The sequence below is a fragment of the Apodemus sylvaticus genome, chromosome 23, assembly GCF_947179515.1.
Source record: "Apodemus sylvaticus chromosome 23, mApoSyl1.1, whole genome shotgun sequence".
NCBI classification, from domain to species: Eukaryota; Metazoa; Chordata; class Mammalia; order Rodentia; family Muridae; genus Apodemus; species Apodemus sylvaticus.
Genome location: NC_067494.1, coordinates 21,286,399 through 21,301,121, shown reverse-complemented (window position 1 = coordinate 21,301,121; position 14,723 = coordinate 21,286,399).

Here is a 14,723-nt window from a genome sequence, read left to right as displayed (position 1 = left end):
ACTTAAGCATTAGTAATGTTTCCCTTACAAATGTGGGTGCCCTTGCATTTGAGGCATAGATGTTCAAAACAGAGATGTCATCTTGGTGGATTTTTTTTCTTTGATGAGTATGAAGTGTTCTCCCCCATCTCTTTTGATTACTTTTGGTTGAAAGTCTATTATTTAAGATATTTAGAATGGCTACTCCAGCTTGTTTCTTGGGTCTGTTTGCTTGGAAAACCTTTTTCCAGCCCTTTACTCTGAGGTAATTTCTACCTTTGTTGCTGAATATTCTGGTTATAAAATAACCCATACCTCTTAATGTCTAATAAAAGGTCATAGATTTCTAAATTATTCAATAAATGGGGCAGGTCACAAAGTTTGATTTAAAGAGAAGTAGAATATAGCATATTTCTAGTGCTGACTTTATGAAGCTAGTATTTTCATCAGGATTCAGTCAGGCAGCCAAAGGGGCGGGGCAGGGGGAGTGGGACCTTCTCAGCTTCTTGAGACCATTACTAGCTTTCTTATCATGGGTAATAACCTAGGCTTCAAGTCCTGAATGGTTGCCTGACAGAAGGAATCCCAGAAGTGCTGCAATTGATCCTGACGCTGCGCAGCCAAGGATAATGTCAGGTTTCCACAGATGAAATGCAGAGCATGGGATGACAGGCAGAGAGGGAGGAGCCATCTCAGATCTTATTTACATGCTCATGCAAGCTTCAGAAACATTGACATCCACATTTCCTTTGGGGTGATAAGGAAATATTTGCTTAGATTATAAAACCATATTTAAAATTTCTAACCAACAGAGCATTAACTATAAGGCCAACGTGTGGTGTTTCCCAGTAACAAAAATCAAATACTTAAAATCTATCTAAAATTAGTGGATCTTCTCATAAAAAGATTTTTTTTCTTTGCTAGAAGCAGATGTCAACTTCAGTTCTATAGCCACTAGAAGACAGTATGATGTGACAAGTAGAAAGAGATAGGGGAGAGGTATTTCAGTAGTTAAAAAAAAAAAAGTAGAGAGGTAGGTATGAGGAAAGCAGGAAAGGAGGGAAACTGGACCTTCATGTGGGCAGAGTGGGCAGGGAGAAGGAAAGAGCTTTGGATGAAGAGACATGTCTCACACAGTGAAACAGCTATAACACCTCCCACCCACCAGGCTCCACACACACACAGAGAATCACAGATAAAATGACAACTTCTAAACATTGGCATGGGACATATTTTATTAGAGGATCAATAGTAGTATTTAATTCTGCATACTGGCTCATTGCTTTTACATCTCTACAAATAATTAAAAGGTAAACCTGGATAAGGCAAATGGATAAGGGAAACACAGAAAGGTTTGAGGACATGGAGGGAAGGAGGGTTTAACTAGCAGACTAGTAAAGATGATTGAAAGGCTTCTTTGCCTTCAGCTCATTCTTGCCCCACTTGTCCGTTGCATTTCCAGACCCACAGGCCTTCTACACACAGGTTGGAGGGGGACAGGGGGAGCTACTTCTTCTGCCATCCTTCTATCGTTTATAAAAATGTATTTCTGAGCTATACTTCTCAACTTGTAGATTTTCCCAGGACCTGGACATCTTTGTATGTTTATATGAAAGCAACTGAAAGAAAGGGAAAGTAGGATCTAGACAGGCTCATAAAGGAGTAGAATAAAAGGGAGGAAAGAGGGGAGGGGCTAAAAGAAATTCTGGAGCATCTTTAAATGGCGAAAATACAATAGGCTCAAATGACAACTTTGTTTCCTTTCAAAGTAAGCTTTCTACACTCTCTTCATAACTAGGTCCTTATTTCATTTGAAATTAATATCTGCCATATACCTTAAGAACTTAAGTCACACAGAAGGTATACACATTCAAATATCAATGTTTTGGGTGTGCATATGTATAGGGTTGGGTTATATAAGTGTTTACCTAGATGTGTGTAGACATGCACCGGTGGATGCCAGGGGTGTCAGCACTGATGTCTTTTTAAGTCATCCTCCACATTATATTTTCGAAACTGGCTCGCATACTGAAGCTGGAGCTCACTGACTGAGCAGGCTGACTGGGAGTCATTTGTCTCTGCCTCCCCAGCCCCAGGCTTATAGACATGCTCCACCAGCCAGTTTTTACAAGGTTGCTAAGATCCGAGTGCTCCTCATGATTGCCTAACATGAACTTTATCAACCAAACCATCACTCAAGCTCCAAACTCCAATGTTTCAACCCATGGTTTGCCTGTATGTATGTAGGTATGTATGTCTATATGTATATGTACTACATGCATGTTTGATTTCCTCATGGGATAGAAGAGAGCATTGGATCCCCCAGAACTGGAATTTTAGATGGCTGTGAGTCCCTGTGAGTGTGTTGGGAAATCTGGGTCCTCTGAAAGAGAAGCAAGTGCTCTAACCACCAAGCCACCTCTTCAGACACAAGAAAGTTTCTTTTTATGAGAAAAGTAATTGTACATCCTTATAATTTGTACCTGTTGATCCGAGTTTTGCTTTCTGGAAGATGCTATAATTTGCAGAGAAAGTTTTAGATACATTATGATGATTTACATACCCTGGATCCCCGAAGTAGGAAATTGAGAGGAGTGATACTTCTCTCAACTGAGAAATGAGAGAATATGATACTGCTATTGTTTGGATCTAAATGTTTCCCAGAGGCCCTTGTGCTAAAAGCCAGTTCTAACTTTCAGTTCTATCGGAAGGTATAGAACTTTTGGAGTGGAGCTTAGCAGAAGGTCTCTTGGACTTTGAGGTATTCTTCCAAGCAGGTGATAGGAAAACAACCTCTTTTTCTTAATTTTTCTTTCTGGCCCTGAAGCAAAAGGTTTTTGCTATGCCACACATGAACATTTGCTACCATGACAGGAAACAATCATGGACCGAAGCCTCCAGAATTGGAAATCATTTTTTCTTTCCTTATAAGGTGTGATAGTGGTGGGAAGTTGACACAAATGCACATTTCCCTTCCATCCTTTGTGAGATTTATGTATCTCATCAGTATATGCAGAAGGTATGGAACTGTGATATTTTTTCAAACCACATGTACCTGTTACCATTTGCTTTCCTAGGCTGACTTCATCCCTAGAGCCTCAATAGGCAGACTTAAAACACAGAGCATTGAAATTCAAGACTTAGGGAAATTTTCTGTTCAACAGGTTTTCAAAGTATTGGAGGACAGGACTTACTTTTAGTCCAATACACTTTTGGTCAAAATTGTTGCTTATAATCAAAGATCTCAGGAGATGTGTATGTTGTTCTAGCCTTGGGTAGAACTTCGACTCTTAAAAGCAACACTCTGAAAAGATACCACTTCCCCTGCTTTTGAGGTTAGAAGCAAGTGTCTGCTCTTGTGACCATAGTTAAGATCTTATCTTCTCTTGTTTTTCTCCCTCTGATAGATAGTCCCAGTACTTCTCCTTAGAAAATAGAAAAATGGTTGATAAATGCTTTTTTCCTGGTTTCAGTGGAGAAAAAAGCAGCAGGAACACAGACAGACAGACACACACACACACACACACACACACACACATACACACACACCAGTCTTTCTGGTACCTTTGAAGCTTCTATGACCATTTTATTTCTAGCTCTCCTCTCCCTCTGTGTTCAGAAAACTACCAGATTCTCTACCTTCTTTGGGTTTTTCTAAACAAATTTGTGAGATAGATTATTCACTTTAGGAAATTAGTTCATAATTTACTAACATGATGACTTCTTTTGGGATAACAGTTGAGCTGTGTTTCTTTTCATTGCCCAGAAGCTGTAATAGAATGAGCTAAGAAGAACTTGAGAAGTATTTGTTACTCTAAATGGCCAAGTTCATCCTCCACCCCTACCATGGGAAATGATAACTAAATGTAATTAACAAGATAGTTCAATGATAAAAATGCTTGCTGTGCAAACCTGGCCATCTGAGCTTGAGTCTGTGGAAGGAGTGAAGCAGCTCCCAAAAGTTGTTTTCTGATGTCCACGAGCAGGCTGTGGCTCACATACTCATACACTCATCACACAGCCAAATACACAATAAAAGTAATTAACAAAAATCGTTAGACCTGAAAGAGAAGGGATATACTTAAGTGTAAAATAATGCTTTTCTCTTTACTTCTTTAGGTCAGAGAGCAACAGTTCTCACAATTTGACTTTTGTGATAATTAAACCAATTATGTCTCCCTTGCTTGCATAAATATTTACCCAATTTAAGGAGCATCTTAGGAGCTAACCTTGACTTCATGACTTCAGAGTGGAAACACACCACTAGATCGTGGCTGTTTTAATGATCTGTGGGCTTGTTCTGCTCTGCTATTCGAAATAAAACAAGATGACCTTTCATTTACTTTCTAGGATATTCCAAACATCTTGAGGTTAGTAAGTAGACATTTTCTTAATGGTTCTCAGTCTTATGAGCTAGGTGAGACAAATTCTTTGCAGCCAATTTACACAAACAACTGAGAGGAAATAGTCTTTAATATTTCAGCTCTTGGGATGGCAAATATAATATCAACTTGATTGGGTTCAGCACTGCTCAGATAGATGGAAAAATATTGTTTCTGGTCTAACAGAATGTCTCTAGCAGGATTAGCTTCTAAACCTGCCAACTGGGTAAAAGAGATCAGCCTTCCTAATGTGGCTGGCCTCACCGATTTGGAGGACCTAAACTGGGTTTAAAAAGCAGAGGAAGGTTAGATTTACTCTGTGCTTGATGGGAAATATTTATCTTCTTCCACCGATGAAAGTTAGTCCATCTAGATTTGAGTGTTGGGGACTCAGACTCATATGACTAATAAATATAGCCTTTTCTGGCCATCAGGCTGATGGAATCATACCACCAACTTTCCTTCAGGTTATGAGACTTCTCCTCTCTGTGACCACATGAAGTACTACTCTTTATAGATACATAGGATACATGTGTCCTACTAATTCTGTTTCTCTGGATAATCTCGACTAATACAGCTGTGGTTCTGTGAGCTCCCACGTATCCAAAAACAAAGAGAAAAAATGTATACATTTCAACCCCCCCCCCCCCCGCCCCCAGTGACTGCTTAAAAACCATGTGTAGTATTCATACCTACAGAGACTGGCCTTTAGTTTAATTTATAAAGTAGACATAGTAAAATTAATAACTAAGAATGAAACAGAACATTGTTACAGGGTATTTTAATTAAACTTATATGGACCTCTCTGTTTTCCTCTGGCTCTCTTTACCTCCCTCTTTGCTCCCTCCTTGTTGTATTGTACTGTACTATATTTTCAGACCAAGATTGACCATTGATAACTGAAAATGTGAAGAGTAAAATCACAACTGAGAGAGAGAAACAATGTGGTAAGAATGTGAGAATCTTGTAAAAGAACAAAATGGTAGGACCCGTCAGAGGTTGTAATTTAGTAAACCTTGAAAATAGCTTGACCTTCAGCTTTCAAAATAACTTCTTAGAACTACAATTATAGCTTAGTACTGGAGGCCTGCCCAGCATATTTAGTCCCTGAATATTTTAATCCACATTTATTTTTTTCAGTTTATAATATTTATATTACAAATACTATATATTTGCATTTCTGAGAAAGAAAAAGAGGGAAAGGAGAGAGGGGAAAAGGAAATGAGAGAGAAAGAGACAGACAGACAGACAGACAGACTGAGACACCTCCTTTCCTCCCCAGGGAATTCTTTCCTATGACAAAAATGAAAAACTACTGACTTACATCAATTAGAGAATACTAGGACAATTTTGAGAAGGTTTTGTAAAGCAGTAGAATATAGTTTTATTTTTGTAAGTAAAAGAGACAAGATTAGGTCCAGAAGTGAGAGGAAGGAGAATGGATTATGTTCAGAACTGAAACAGAGGGAGAATAATTTAAAATTGAAAGAAACCCATGATCCAAAGTTTGTCTCTTTAAACACTTGATAAGTAATAATTAAATTGCATTGTTATTGAGGCGCAATAATCATGATAGAAAACTGTTAAGTGGCTCAGGTGTTGTGCGCAACACTGTGTCTGTTTAATTAATCCTGGTCTTTTTCCCCATACTGAGAAACACCGAGCTGCAGAAAGCGTCCTTTCTACTCTTCATTTCCCCCACAACCATCTTTCCAGGAGCATAAGAATAGAATCATACTATTAGCAACATGTGATTCTTTTTTTTTTTTTTTCCAAGACAGGGTTTCTCTGTGTAACCCTGGCTGTCCTGGAACTCACTCTGTAGATCAGGTTGGCCTTGAACTCAGACATCCACCTGCCTCTGCTTCCCAAGTGCTGGGTTTAAAGGCGTGCGCCACCACCGCCGCATCATGTGCTTCTTATTCTAAGTAGACTGACCACTATCCTAAGGCCACAAATTAAAAGATAACTTTGAAGGGGCGGGTAAAATAGCTCAGTGGATAAAATTGCCTGCCACCAATCTCGATAGCCTGGGTTTGATCTCCCGAGACTCCACATGGTGGAAGGAAAGAATTGGCTCCCACAAGTTGTCCTCTGACCTCCACTCAAGTGCATGTACACCAAACACATGAGTGAAAAATGTAATTTAAAAAAATAACTGAGATTTTATAAAGCTACTGTTGTGGATGGACCTGGTACTGTTTGTATGTTGATGTTAATTCTGCTCTTCTGGGAGGGGCTGTGGACAAGGAGTAACTCATGTGCTCAGCCAACATACTGTAAGACAACACATTTCTGTTGTCTTAGTTGCAGTTTGTGCTACTTCATTATGAGAATGTAAGGAAACTAACACAAACCCCAACTGTTTTATTTGAGATTTCAGAACAAATGGAAAAGCAATTTCCTACACATCAATAATTATTTTAAAATAAAAAGTTACGAGGACTGGAAAGGTGACTCAGTTAAGGGCACTGTTAAAGTTCCTCCAGAAGAACTTTATTTCTAAACCACAAAGTAACTAACAACAATCTCTAACTCCAGTTCCAGGATATTGGATGTTCTGGTCTGGTCTCCAAGGCAACTGCACACATGTGGTACACAGACACATATGTAGGTAAAACACCCATACATGTAAAATAAAAATAAACAATTTTTTAAAAGTTTAAAGTGTAGAGAACCTTCTTACTGTTTCTCAAACTTTTGGCTAATATCATGTGTAAAAGTTAAGGTTTGGGGGTGACTCCACTGGTAATGTCCTTTCCTATAGTGCCTGAACCTCTGGATTCACATAAAACCAGGTGTGGTGGTATATGACTGTCTTCTCAGCATTCAGCATTTGAAGGTTGGAAATTAGAAGTTCAGATTCATCCTCAGCTAATTAACCAGTTTGAGGAGAGTGTGGGATATAAGAGACTATGGCTAAAGCAGTTAAAGTATTTAATATAATTTGAAAAAAATATACTGAAGTCCATCCTGGAATTTCTTCAGATTTGGTGTTTATGATATGAGAATATTCCTCTTTCATATATCATAGCTGTTCTAGCTTCACAGATTTATATAGAAGGGGAAAAGATAAGTTTAGGCCCAAGCCAGACCTATTAGCCCAAGCTAAAGTCTCCATTCACTAAGGTCTGACACTGGGTAGAGGCATTCAGTGACTTGGCTGTGATCTCTACCAAATGAAGCCCACACAACAGAGTGACAATAGTCTGAGTAATTCTGCCCCCCCTATGCCTAGAGCCCTAGGAAACTGTTCAGTTTGACAAAGAATAAGTCAGCAAGTACTCACCCTCACCCTCTTTGGCCTTGGCCCTAGTATGGAATACCATAAGGGGATTTCATCTTCTTAGAACAAAGATGAAGAATATGCTATGGGAGTTGGGGATTTAGCTCAGTGGTAGAGCGCTTGCCTAGCAAGCGCAAGGCCCTGGCTTCGGTCCTCAGCTCTGTTAAAAAAAAAAAAAAGACAAAAAGAATATGCTATCGGTTTTCCTATGACTGCCTTAATCATGACACACATATGAAGTATAACAGAAACGTGTCATCTCATAATTCTGCAAAGAGTTGCTTCTTTCTCCAGGCTGTAAAGGAGAATCTACTCCCTGCACCTTGCCCAGTTTCATAATCGTCAGAAGCATGGCATCTCCCTCTCAGCTCAATCCTACTTCTTCACATGGCTTCTTCCCACCATGACTGCCTGTGCCCACATAGTCCTTTTTAATGAGAACATAAGTCATACTGATTCAGCGACAACTCTAATGACCTCACTCTAAGCTGATCATCTATTCCCACATAAGGCTTCATTCACAGATATAGAAGTTAGGATTTCAGCATATTTGGGGAGGTATAGGGGGTAACTGAGCCCATAACAGATGTCAACTTTCCCATTCAGACTCTGAGAGACTCAGTGGTTCTGGACCAGGACTTGATCTAGCAGGCACAATACTCACCCACTCTAAAAACTACCAGAAAGATAGATATTCTCCTGTGTGCCCTCTGCTGGAAATGTTATGTTTAAATCATGTCTCCATTTGCACTTGTGCCTATGTCCCCAGGAGAAATTTTCCACTAATTTCTGTTCCTTGAATGGGTAGATTCTTCCTTTTAATGTTCTAGGTATTCTATTTCTTTTTAAAACGACTTTTGGTACAGTATGTTTTTTTCCAGAAAATTGACATTTAATATGTTTTCATAATTACAGCATATAGTTAGTTATTCATGGTGTTCTGTTAGGAATTTTTAAATTTCTAGCATATGTGGGTTATGCTAGTTTTATTTAATTTTAGGGATGCCATTCCTCCTCACCAACAGTTCATTTTGTTAACTATTCTAAATAATTAGATTATAATCTCTGCTTTTTCTCTCTGCTACATTGTTTTTATTTTTCATGTTGGTTTTATGTATATTATTAGCTTTCTAGTTATGTTGCTCCTGTCTAACTTTTTGAGATTAATATTTCAAACATTCATTTTAAAATTTTTGTCTTTTAAATTTTTGTTTTAAAATATTTTATTTCCTAGTAATGAACACACTCCAGTTTAAGAGGTAATATTTTACTTTACAAATGGAAATATATTTTAGCCTGTATTCCAAGCACTTGGGAGACTGAAGCAGAAGGATTATAAGTTTAAGGCCAGACTAAGTTATATAGCAAAGTGCTATTTTAATGTGGTCCTTTATATATTCCCAACTAAACATCACAGGCTGTTGCCAAGATCACTGGTTACACACCATAACCTGATGGTAAGCTCCTCTCAGGAAGACAGAAGTTCTTTAAGTCACTAAACATGGAGAAATTGACCTATAGTGTGCTATAGAAAGCTTTACACCTACTGATTAGCATTTGTGGTGCTGTAAGGTACTTTGCATGCTACCAGAGGAGAAAAATAATTTCACTCAGCTACAAACTCTGAGACCTACAATAGATACACAGTAAGACATACTGCAATAAAATGATTCCTAATTACATGTTGCTGTATCCATATATCAGAGCATCGGTCAACTCTCCTCAGAGAAGCTCCTTCTTGCCGTAGATGGTAATTAAGAAAGAGATCTACAACTGAACAGCATCCACAGAGTAAGAGACTTTGGAGTGCTCAGCCCTAAATGAGATACTTTATCAAACCCCTCCCCTCAAGGTTCAGGGATCTATGTAGAAGAGGAGGCAAAAATATTGTAAGAGCCAGAGTTGGTACATGATTCCAAGGAAGGAAGCAGTGTCTTCCAGATACAACAGGACTGGTGGATATGTGAGCTTACAGAGACCAGGACAAGATCCATGCAAGTTAGAACCAGATGAGATCTCAGCACTGGGAATGGGGGGTGAACACAGATTCCCACCCTGGCCAAGGAGCTACTTGCAAAAATACCTGCTGGATAGAGAAATTCAGGTTTTTTACAATGGAGTGTCACTAAATATATCAACCACACTCCAGGGTAAACCCCATGCCCAAGAGTAGTTGGACAACACAAAATGTACTTTGTTTTCTTGTGTACTTTTTTGTTTGGGTACTTAACTTCATTTTAGTTTGTTTGATTTTTTTTATTTTGTTCATTTATATTTTTTTAAGAAAGAGTGAAAAAGAACATGATGTTAAGTGGGTATGAAGCATGAAGGATCTGGGAAGAGTTGGGGAAGGGGGAAATATGATTATATTATAAGAAAAAATTAAATAAAACGTAAATGCAATAAACAAAAAAATGAATCAAGTAATTTTAAAATATTTTGTTTTAGAAAGAAAGAAAAAGGACATTTTTAATTGTATTATACGGATTTGAACAATCAAAAATGAAGAAAGGGAAGGAAGAAAGAAGGAAGGAAAGAAGGGAGGGAGACAGGGAGGGAGGGAGGGAGGGAGAAAGGGAGGGAGGGAGGGAAAAAGAAAGGAAGGGAGAGAGGGAGGAAGGGAGAGAGGGAGGGATGGAGGGAGGAAGGGAGAGAGGGAGGAAGGGAGACAGGGAGGGAGGGAGGGGGGGAGGGAGAGAGGGAGACAGGGAGGGAGGAAGGAAGGAAGGAAGGAAGGAAGGAAGGAAGGAAGGAAGGAAGGAATTTATTATTCATCTGCATAGAATACAAGTAGCTGACAGCCTCCAGCTACCGATGCCTTGGGGCTCCACCTCATCTGTTGAGCAGAGCCCTTGCCAAGGACTAAGTACACTACAGGGCTGTCCATTTCTGCCCAACATGAGACTTCTCCTACGGGCAACTTGTTTCAGGGCACTCTGTAGGGTTGGACAATGTGGAGCACCCCTCCCCCATCTAATGTGTTTCCTTTCTCCTCAGTTTTATGAGCATCAGATCTGTCTTGTCATCTGAATGCTTTGCCTTACCAATTCATTTACTCCTCTTTTTATTTTTCCCCAAGCATTACACTCACATAGGTCCTTTACGCCCATAGTAATGGACTTGCCATCATTATATAACAAAAGATCTAAGATAACAAATGTATAGAGAAGTTTTATTTTGGCTCACAGTGTGTAGAGTGTTCTCCAGTCCATGGACAGCTTTGTTGCTTGGGGACTGTAGTAAGACAGAACATCATGACGGAGCACAAAGAAGAATAAAACTGCTTATATCAAACGCCAGGACCATAACCTGTTGCATGTACTTTTTACTCCTGGAGGTGACTGCGCTACCAGCCCCTACCTGGCTTCCCTTGAATCCTCGGACAAAAGATATAGACACACGGTTGCTCCATTATAATTTGCTTCTGGCACAATTGTTGAATGCTACTATCTCCTGCTTGGAAAAGTATGTCCTTCTCAATATCTTATCTCCATCTCTCCCACCTGCCCTAAACTTCAGTTACTAAACTCTCTTGACTACCCACCTGTAGGAGCAGCCTGTGTGGCCACTTTGTTTGTGATCTCACATGGTTGACCTGTTCTCGTCTCTCCAAAGCATGACTAACCCGTTTTCCTTCCCTGTGTCTCCCCACCTCCCCTCCAGGGACCTGTCCCCCAGCAATTGGCCCATGGCTTTCTTTATTGACATATCAAGAACTAATTGGGGAACAGGACCTTAACAGCAGAACCACCCTCTACAACAACCCCCTTGTAGGCATGCTCCCAAAAGATATAAGAGCTTCCTAGAAGGGTCCCCTGTCAAATGTCCTCTCACTCATAATAGCACTACTCTGGGACCCAAGCCTTAAACACATGAACTTTGTGGTCCATTCAAGATACAAAGTGAAGCAATATTCAAAATACATTTTTAATTTCAGCTTCCCAGAGGACATCCCTGGCACACCTGTATATGTGAGCATGAAATTTGTGATCTCAAGTCAGTATGTTAACATTTTAAACAGATTTGAAAACAGGAGAATGAAAATTATATTGGCATCAGGATTTTTTTAATGTATTATAGTTCTGCCTTTATTTGAATTAAAGGAGGAAAATGATTATACATAAAATTTTTAAAAAGTGCCAAAACTTCTAGAAAAGTCTTTATAAATTTTATTTTATTTTTCAGTACGTACATGTATGTGCATCTGTGTATGGGTATCTATGGGAGCCTGCAGAGGCCAGAAGAGAGCATTGGATTCCCTGAAGTTGAAGTTATAGGCAGTTGTTAGCCAACCAACATAGGTGCTGGAACTGAACTCATGTCCTTGGGAAAAAGCAGTGTGTACTCATAACCACTGAGCCATCTCTCTAATTCCAGGAAGAAAGTCAAAAACAGAAACAACCAGAAAGGACACATATAAAATAGAGAAGGAGCCCAGCTATTACAAAGATGGAAATAATTGACATTAACTTTTAGATTTCTTGTAATCATCATCACCACTGTAATGTAAATTGATGAAAGATCTTCAAATGATTCCATATTTTAGCTGAAGAAAGAAATGAGTAAGATTAGGGGTTTATTTTTGGTTTTGTTTTTGGTTTTTTGGATTTTGTTTTTTTCAAGACAGGGTTTCTCTGTGTAGCCCTGGCTGTCCTGGAACTCACTCTGTAGACCAGGCTGGCCTTCAACTCAGAAATCTGCCTGCCTCTGCCTCCCAGAGTGCTGGGATTACAGGTGTGCACCACCACCCAACTAGGGTTTTTAAAAATGAAAATAAAGTCATATGGAGAAACAAGACTTGTCAACTCTTGAAAATATATTCAATTATATTTAGGTTTGTACACACACACACACATACAACCACATCATGAAAATAAAATCAATGTGAATAGCAGTCAAGAATAACCAAAATAATTTCCTTTGGACTTTTTAAAGAATGTCTCTGGTCCTTACGACTTTAAAATCAAGTTTGTTCCTCCTGACCACTATGAAGGGAAGAGCTATTCTAGATCCTTCTCTCTGGTTTATAGATAGCCATTTTTATGTTTACTTGACATTTTCTCTAGGTGACAGTTGTGCCCAAATTGTACCCTAAAAATATTTATGTGAGGGGAGGAGGGATTGAATACCTCTGCACTATGGTCACAGGAGTTTTCAGAGCACTTACCCAGCTTGTTATGTGGATTTTGGGAACCGAACTTTTTATTACTCTATTGCCCCCGCATTTCACCTTTGAATAAAGGTATCAGTCGAGTTGGACCACAGCCCAAGCTAACAATCTTATGTTAACTCTGTTTACAGAACTCTGTTATGTTTACAGTCTCCGTAACCAATCTCCAACTGTGTTCACATTCTAAGAGTACACAGGTAAGGAATTGAAGAGATGTGTATGCTGGTCTGCCTATCCTAGACAGTTGGTGATAGGCATTTGTGGTTTTGCCTTGTCAGCCTCATTGCACTTTTTTCCTCAAGCAAAACCCTCCTTTGCTCCAGAAGTCACTGCTACCTCCACAGCTTCTTCTACTGGTTTTGGAGTTTCATTCTTATGGAGTTTTGGAAAGTGTAAAGTTCTTTATTAAAAACAAAGCATAGCCATGAGTATTGCAAGCACTATAGGATTAGCATTTATTCCATGTAAAATATTTATTAATTTCTGTATGTACTAATTAATGCTGAAAATTAATACAGTGGCAGTTATTCCCTAACCAGCTACTTCCCCAAATAACCACACAGAAATCTTTTAATATTTCAGAGCTTAGACCTTAGCTGGGCAGACTCTCAACTAAGTCATCTAAGATAACCTGACCACATAGCCCCATCCAATCACGTGACTAGGTTATACCTTCCAGGCACATAGTCACAACCATTTTCTCTCATATGGCCTGGCCAGAAAAAAGAAAAAGAAAAAACAAACAAACAAACAAACAAACAAAAAACACTTTTTCTCTTCTTCCCAGAGTTCCTTTCTCCTTTCCAGGAAGTCCTGCCTTCCACTTCCTGCCCAGCTAATTGGCCATCAGATTTTGATTAAAGTCAATCAGAGAATTCCTTATGTAGGTGAGGAAGGATAGAGACACAACTTCACACAGTGTACCCCAACAGCTCCAAACAGTCTCAAACAAATAAGTGAATTCACCCTGGAAAGAACCTTTCCCATCATCCCTCTGATTTGTTTTGTAAGGAGGATTAAGTTCCTTGAGAATGGCTCTTTCCCTTTCTGTAGTTGTTCCCTAGGTCTTCTTTGAAAAGGTCTCCTTTGGGTTTTTTTTGCCTCATGGAAAAAAACAAAAAGATCTGTACTCAATGTACAAACCTTTCAAATAGGCTTCTAACTACTTTTTCTGAAAAAAAAAAAAAGAAAGAAAGAAAAAAAGAAAGAAAGGAAAAGAAAAAAGAAAAACCCCTTTCCATTTCTAAAAAACCCTTTTATTTTGTCATGTTTTGCCCCTTTGCATGTAGGCAGTGTGTTTTTTATCCCCATAGTGTCATTAACTATGCTATCTAAATTCTAACAAACAAAATGCATTGGTACCAGTGTAAAATTTGGTACCAGTGTACCAAAAGAGCTCATTCTGGTCCTTAAGCATCTACGTTAAATTATAAAACATAGACTTGCACTTTGGGGCTAATAGCAAACACTATTTTCCCATTATTTCATCATAAGATATTTATAAGTGATCTGATAATAATATACTGGCAGGTGCCTGTGGGAATGTCCTTTTTCCCAAAAATAAACTCTTTAAAAATTTAAACACAAGTTGGGTTCATTAAAAGTGCATGAAGTGGCTAAGAATAAAAGGAATTTAATGAACAGTTGCTATGTGCCATGATCTATGCTAAGCACTTTGAGGACATTATCTCACATAGCCCCTTAATGACCTAAGAGGCTAATATATAACGGTAATTGCCAATGAGCTAGCTGAAGTTTAGAGACACCAAATAATTTTTGAGACCCACAACTATGTCACTGTGGTGTTTGGTTCAAACTCCAAACACTAGCCATGAAGTCATATTGCCTCTCAAAACTAAAAGATTAACACGTATTTGTCTATGTGTACAAGGAGGTGGGTAGGTCA